The sequence below is a fragment of the Anarhichas minor genome, unplaced genomic scaffold (genome assembly GCF_050575085.1).
Source record: "Anarhichas minor isolate MPS153535 unplaced genomic scaffold, ASM5057508v1 ptg000003l, whole genome shotgun sequence".
Taxonomy (NCBI): domain Eukaryota; kingdom Metazoa; phylum Chordata; class Actinopteri; order Perciformes; family Anarhichadidae; genus Anarhichas; species Anarhichas minor.
The window spans coordinates 2,142,347-2,150,152 of record NW_027466449.1 but is presented as its reverse complement, the minus strand read 5'-3'; positions in this window follow the sequence as shown (position 1 = coordinate 2,150,152).

The window sequence follows — 7,806 nt, the reverse complement described above, 5'->3', positions numbered from 1 at the left end:
TCTAAATGTGCACAGTTGATAACTTCCACCACAGAAAATGTTACTTCCTTCAGCTCTACAGGTCTTGTGATATAACATTTGGCCTCTGGATAGCTGGTGTTTATTTCAAGCCCTGTTTGTGAGACATCAGCTTGTCCAGTATGTATTATCTCTCTCATAAATAATGCAGCCTATCAGTCATTGATATGTTTGATCCAGCTGGCTGGCTGCTTAGAGAATAGCACAGGCATGACGACGAATTAGGCATAATGGTCTATACACTGACAGTATCTCTAATACACTCTGTCATTCTGTGTTCATGTTCTTGTGTTATCAAGTTACTAAATTAGTCTTAACTATGTTGATTTGTCATGTTAGAGATTCCTGTAATAATAAATACCTTTTTGTTCCAATCAATTTGTTGTTCTAAACACTTGCTGGTCATGCACACAAGTCTTGATGTATTTCTGGGTAATTTAAGATGAGCAGTGGTCATCTTGACTGAACACAGAAAACACACCATCCACAGAAAATAATTTTGAAAAGTGCTTAGCAGTAAAAGTGCCAGTTTTCCTTGCTGTTAAAACTGAACTCTGCATAAAACTGCACACAGAGAAGTGGAATCTTCACTAATGATATGATGTTGTGGGCAGCATCAAACAGACAAGCAGTGTATTTCTTCTCTCATCATTACATAACAACCATGATGGTGTGATGAGCGTGAAAGAAAAGGGAACAGAGGATAGGATGAGAGAAAACAGGAGAGGAGGAGGGAACAGGCAGAGAACGGTGGCGCGGTGGAGAAAAAGGTCTCTATTCATGCTCACAGTGGGACACAGTCATGCTGGTTCACAACCAAACACACACAGACAGTCATGCACTGTACATACAGATGCTCACAAAACCATACATAATACACTTACATGCACAGTGTGTTAAGAGGGATGCTGCATATTTGAAACATATCCCACCAGGCTGAACAGAGACTCAGCAGAACTGCTATCATTGTGTACATGCACTGAATAGCGAGTAAGGCAAAGAGAGATGTAAACGGTTTATTTGAGAAAAGGGACTGTAACAAATACAAATGCCAGAATTAACCAAAAGTCGGCTATTCTTCATCTGTAGTCCCTAGCCATGTTGTTACAAATGGCTTCTTAAAATACATCCAAAACAAACAAAAGCAGGGCATGCTTGAAAGCTTCAAAAATATCTTTCTTGAGAACAAAAAATAAGCATTATTTAGGATGGAATGCATCATGAATTTAACAGCAGCTGGTTAAACATTTGAATTTCTTCGCCTTACAACATCAATCTCTGCACCAGAATAATGATTACTTCAGGCCTTTTCTTCCTCTTGTGTTATTGTTCCCTTACACCTCACCGTCAGTTCTTACTGTATGTTTCTCTGCTCACCACTAGATGGAGTTAGAAGATAGAGAAACTTTGCTCCCAGGTGATCTACTCATCACTGTCCTCTATGTGGAACAGACTCTGGATAACTGATATTTTATTGTATTTGCTCATGTCTTTTAATAGCTGGGTCTAATAGATGTGTTCAGCTTTAGGCAGATTCATTTTTATCTAATTTTATCATTTTAGATTATATTTCAACTAGTTGTGATGAGGTCTGGAACAATGATACAGAACTGCTGCATGACAATTTAAAATCCAATAATGAGGCCTTTTAAAGCCAAGATCCTCGTAATATTCACATTTTTATGATCTTAAACAATTATAGGAGTATGGTATCGCTTTCATGTACTGCACATTTTTTAGGAGCCCCAGGCGGGACCCAGCAGTGTCAGCATGAGGTCGGTGGCTTGATATCATTCTATATAGGCCATCTACTGTACCCAGCAGGGAGGGAGATCTGGGGAGAAACGTGTTATTCCAGATAAAGCAGGCCACATGAGACTCAGACAAAATTCCCCCCTGACTCTTACAGAAGGATTCAAAATAAACATTTGAGGCTTTCAACACTGCTGCAGAATCACTAGGTTCAGCTTTATGGGAAGACCCACAAAGGTTTGGTCCAATAGCACAGTTAACGTGTGATTAGAAATACACAGTAATGATGAATGTGGCACAGTTGGAAAATTACATTGCATTGTAAATAAACTATATTACATTCAATGTATTATAGGTTAAGTTAGAGGTTAAGTAATCCCATTTAGCAACCGCTTTTTTTTTAACACGTAAAAGCTTCCAAATTCACAAGAGGGATATTTACTGATGTATTTCATATCGTAGAAAACAACGTTAAGAGTGACTTTGACTTTGAGACAAGGGAACCGAAAGTGCAAAAATGCTCACTCATTTCCGGGTTTTAGAACTCATCCCTGCAGCACTCTATAAGCAAAGTGTCTGTCCCCTCATGCCAGCAGGCAGAGCGTAGCAGTGGCACCGCTGATGCAGCTCCTCTTCATAACCACCAACACACCCACGGCTTTCCAATTACTTGACTGAAGATAACTTGCAAGGGCAGCAAGTTTCCATTATTGTCTTTTTTTCCTCTCAACAAAGCAGACTGGAAACCATGCACTCTAATACACAGATTGGACGCCAATGAAAGGCCCATCAGGGTGGTTTTTTTCCACAGATAATTAGTAAAATATGGTCGTTGTTAACGAGTATTTGCTGGTTGGTCGGCTGGGTCTCTTCCCTCCAGTCATCGAGGCCTAAACGACAGCCGGGTGGGGTGTGAGGCATTCATCACCTCGTTTACACTCGCATTCTTGATGAGAGGTTGAATGGCCGGTTGTTTCAATGACTGACATCAGGCCAAACAAGTAATTAAGCAAAATCAATTTATCAGTCCTGAAAAAGTTAGATTAATACACAACAAAGAATACACAGAATAACCAAGAAACCACTTTTAGAAGATTCACACATTCTGTCAGAGAAAAATAGGACTGAGTGGAAGATTAATTGGCCGTCAGTCTGCTGGCCGGTTGCCTGACTGGTTTCTGACAGAGAACACTCTGTGTCCACAGCACTGGGATGCCCAGAGCAGTTAAACTGTCCATGACACATTTGCACAGTTTCCACCATCCAACAAAGAGCCGGCCCTATCATTTTTGATAAGCCCTCAGACAAAATCTGTTTGAGTTATTTTATATTTTATTTCTTGAATAACCTAAACAAAATAGGAACTGCAAACCAGCATGCAAAAAAATACAAGTGATTTTACAAGTTATACAAATCATTAATCTAATCATATATAATTAGTTTGGGCCCTGCACTTCAATCACAAATATTGCACACAGACAATACATTTTTTTTATAAAATACCACCCAATATAAATATATAATTTATATTTAATTTGTTGTCTCATATTTCTTATTTAAAAGAGGGTATTGTTTTTCTCAGAATACATCAGCCCCCCCCCCCCCCCCCCCATTTATTGGATTCGTATGAAAGATGCAGTCGAGGTAACTTTGTCCATCCTCTCTCTATCAAGAGTAAAATACTCTTTTAACTCATAGTGACCTCTGCTGACAAACTCTATTCCCATCATATCTGACAGGGCTCGCCAATCAGCAGGGTCAAGGTGCTACCTTAGTGGACCGACATGTTGCAGGCTGTGCTCTGATGATGTGCATGTCTCTGCATCCGGAGCCACTGTAGTGGGTGAACACGGGGCTGGTGGTATAATTTGTGTTCCTGCAGGTGAAGACAAACATGCACGCAAATAGTTATATACCTCTTGTGAACGTTGCTCAGAAATACAACACATTATTGGTACCAATAATACCAATAAGTATTCAACTGTTATATAATAATAATAATAATAACTCCACTCAATTTTACAATAAACAACCCCACTTGACTAAACCTTCTGCAGCAGAAGATGAAGCGTCTATAAACCACATGTGTGCTATCAGCTAATGCTAGCATACTGAGTAGCAATGAGCTACTTCATTCAAATGAGGCGCTGATTTATGTCTCGCTATGCCTAGCTACACATATACAGCACCAACCCATATTGCTGACAGGATTGAGTAAAATGAACAATTCCAGGCACTAATATGTGTGTTTAAGGGTAATGGAGTCCTCATTACTGTGGGCCTAATTAATGTCACTTTTCATTTAAGACAGAGCTAGCAGCAAGGAGCAAACCACACCAACATTGCTGGGATGGCTGCAGCACTGCTGTTCTTATACAGGTATTTCACGTAATTATGAATTTGCTATGTTAGTACAGTACCTTGTGTTTCGGGTTATCAGTGGGGGACTGGCTGTTTGTGTTGCACTTAGGTTTCTGCTTAATTATTTAATGAACGCCTCTTACCACCCCTCCCTATACCATGAATGGCCTGTTCATTAATGATTCAAAGATCCATTCTACTACTCCAAATTGCAATTTCCATGTCGAATTGGATCCTTGATAAATGTGCAATTTGAGCATGGAATTACAATGCACAGAAGGGAAACGAAATAACCAGGAATGACATTGACCTCTCCTGTAAATGAATCAAGAGGTGATGTTATGGTGGTTACACATTTTTTTGTTGTTTCGCAATAATTGTATTTTCCAAATTCTCCAAATACATGTTGTTCTCTGCTGTCTTTGCTGTCTGTTTGATTCTTTCACCATTCAGCTAAGCGGCTTTGCATGCTAACTACACAGCCGCTTATTTTTTTGTCATATCGGCAAAACAAACCCGAAAGTGAAAATACATCACTTCCTCTGCACAAGAGGATTTTCCCCATGACAGTGATTCCAGACACTAAGTGTTTAAAACAACAGATGTAAAACCCCTTTTCAGCACAGTGAGCCTTTTGTTGGCAGTATTTCTGCTGTGACTGAACAGTCTATCAGATGCAGTTCTGTGGCTGCCACTGCAAGATCATTGGCGTTGAATGATTTAAAGACTGCATGATTTCAAATTCACCCCTCCAGCTCATAATGGTAGCTGCCAGAGGATTTACAAATGCAGCAGAAGTAAGACAATATGACTGGAATAGACAGTTTGGTCAGAATTCTTCTTTTAGATTCATTTTCTTTAATGAACAGTTTAGTGTGAAATAACAGCAAAGGCCCCAGCACGGATTGGATTCAGGATAGAGCCACTACATTAATCAACTGAGTAAAAAGGTGATTCTGTATTATTTCAGTTGAATTCATACAGCTGGATTTAAATGTGTTAAATAATGTTGAATAGCTCCCTCTCTTCATACAGACCCATGTAATCTCTTAAGTGGAAACAAACAGTGAAACGTGACTGCTTAGCATGCACTAAGTGCATAATGGCACCATAATCAGTTTACTCTTTATGAGACCTGCATTATTCTCACTATTGTCACACATTATTAGTGTGCATGTAAACATGGCCAGTATCAAACGAGACCTTCTATACACTATAGCGAATCCCTGAGTGGTAAAATCGATTGAAACTGCTCTAATTCTGCGTTTGCGGTTCTAGAGTTACTGCCGATAAATCATTCACGCGGTGTGATTCTGAATGCCACCGCAGACTATATTGACATCTTGCCTTGGTTCAGTGAGGAGACTTTAATCTGACGATGGTCACGGTTCGACAAGCAGCCACAACAGAGACCAAAGATCAGAATAGAGAATAAAGATGCTGACATTGGGAGTTAAAATGGGATGGAAGAGTGTGTACATGCATGCGGTCATACTACTGAGGAAACAGCACATCGGGGAGAAGAAACATGAATATGGTTATTATTAGAGATAGGGAATAGATGAAAGCAGAGGAGGATGTCCTGTTCTGCTTTTTAGCTTTAATAATGAAACAGGTCATCTACATAATGTCCCTGTCACTTGTGGAAAACACTGCAGAAACACACTTTTAACCATCAACCTAATGGTTCCTACTTGCTTTGTCTGGATATATGTACCAAGAAACATGCTGTATAAGGGAATGTAGTTACATGACATTGTAGGACAGTATGATCAGGTACATATACGTGTTACGACACCATCGGTAATGTGTGATAATAAAAAGGGGATGGTCTATTTCTTTCATACACAAGACATTTTTTGCTTTTAGAGGAATGTCTCAACAGCTATTGATTGGAATGCCATGAAATTCTGCACTGACATTCGTGGTCTCCAGAGGACGAATCCTAATGACTTTGGTGATCCAATGACTTTCTCTCTAGCGCCACTGTGAGGTTGACATATGTGGCTTGTAGTGAAAAGTGTTCTTTAATGGCATTCATGTCCACCTCAGGAGGAACTGTTGTTCCTTTTTGGTGATCCCTTAACTTTTCATCTGGCGCCACCATCAAGTCTGAATTTCAATTTGTCCAATGCTTTTACTACATTAATGACTAAACACTTGCAAAACGAATGTAATTCTCAGCTGCACGCTGTCTTTGTTGCTAATTAGAAAGTGTCTATTCATGCTAACACACTGAATTAAGATGGTGAACGCGGTAAAAACCTAACTTGCTAAACATCAGCGTGATAGCATGTTAGCATTGTCTTTGTGAGCATGTTAGCATGCTGACCAAAGAACCATTTAATTACAGCCGCACAGAGCTGCTAGCATGGCTGTAGACTCTTGTTATAAACTAATGTAAATGATATGAGAACATGTTTTTGTATGTTGATGCTTTAGAGTCATTGATAGAAAGGCTCCAGCACTGCATAGCTGCCTACATTCTGAATCATTAACCTGTCGCTGTGGCGAGAGTGCAGATGGCTGTGTCTTAGTAACTGCATCAGAAAACGTGTTGAATGAGGAATCCTGGGGTTTCTTCTCTTTCTAGCTGACACACACACAGACACACCCACACAGACAGGTAACCTGAGACTTACTGTGCTGTGCTACCATGTGCACATGGAATTCCAGAAGGAGCTGAATTAATCATGATGGGAATGGCTGTACATCCACTTGTATTAAAGATTAAGTTGGATATTTTATGTAACATAATAGCCAATTATCTTTAACTGACAAATTGAAATATTCTTACTGCTGCTAATTCAATTTACCAAATGTTTTATTCAGTTGATTAGTATTTGGGTGGTCTGATTCTGTATATTTAAGAGAATGCACCAACCCATCAGCCAATGATATTAGGGGGTACCAACCAATTATTGGGAAATATTTGGCAGAAAAGACTCAACTTTATAATTTGATCATGAGAGAGAGACTTTTGCCAAATCAAATTAAGGGTTCACGTTGTGATGGATTATCTCCTTCTGCGGAAACAATATTGTCATTTTTTGCTTGTTTTTTTAATTAGTATGTATTTATTCATTGATTAACAATTCCACATATAGTTTTTAAGCGCATAGTCTTTGATTATTTGGTCACTTTGGTTATTAACCGATTCTTCTCTCCTCCTGTCTATTATTGTCTATCTGTTGATCCTGTTGGCGAGCTGCTGCATGCAACACAACGTATAAATATCTATCCATGAAAATAAACAATAATAAATCCTGATAGTGTGCAGACAGAAAAAAAAGATGGTGAGTAGGGGTCTAGCACAACTGGTCAATGGATAGCCTGGTGTCATGTTGTGCCTATGACCTTCCATACACTGACCTGTACATAAATATATTTTAGTAATTGCCCCTGTCTCATTTATATATACATATATATATATGAAGTGTTGGCTCTATAGCAATGCAAAGCAAGTCAGGGGGACTCCTGCTACATCTCTCAGAGCATCCATACATTATTTTTATTTTCCCTGCTCCCTACTGTCTTCTAATATCCTGCAATGGTGGCGACAGAGAGCTGCAGAAGTATCTCTCTCTCTCTCTCTCTCTCTCTCTCTCTCTCTCTCTCTCTCTCTCTCTCTCTCTCCTCTGGTCCGTTATCTGGGCGGAGAAACCGGGAGAGAGG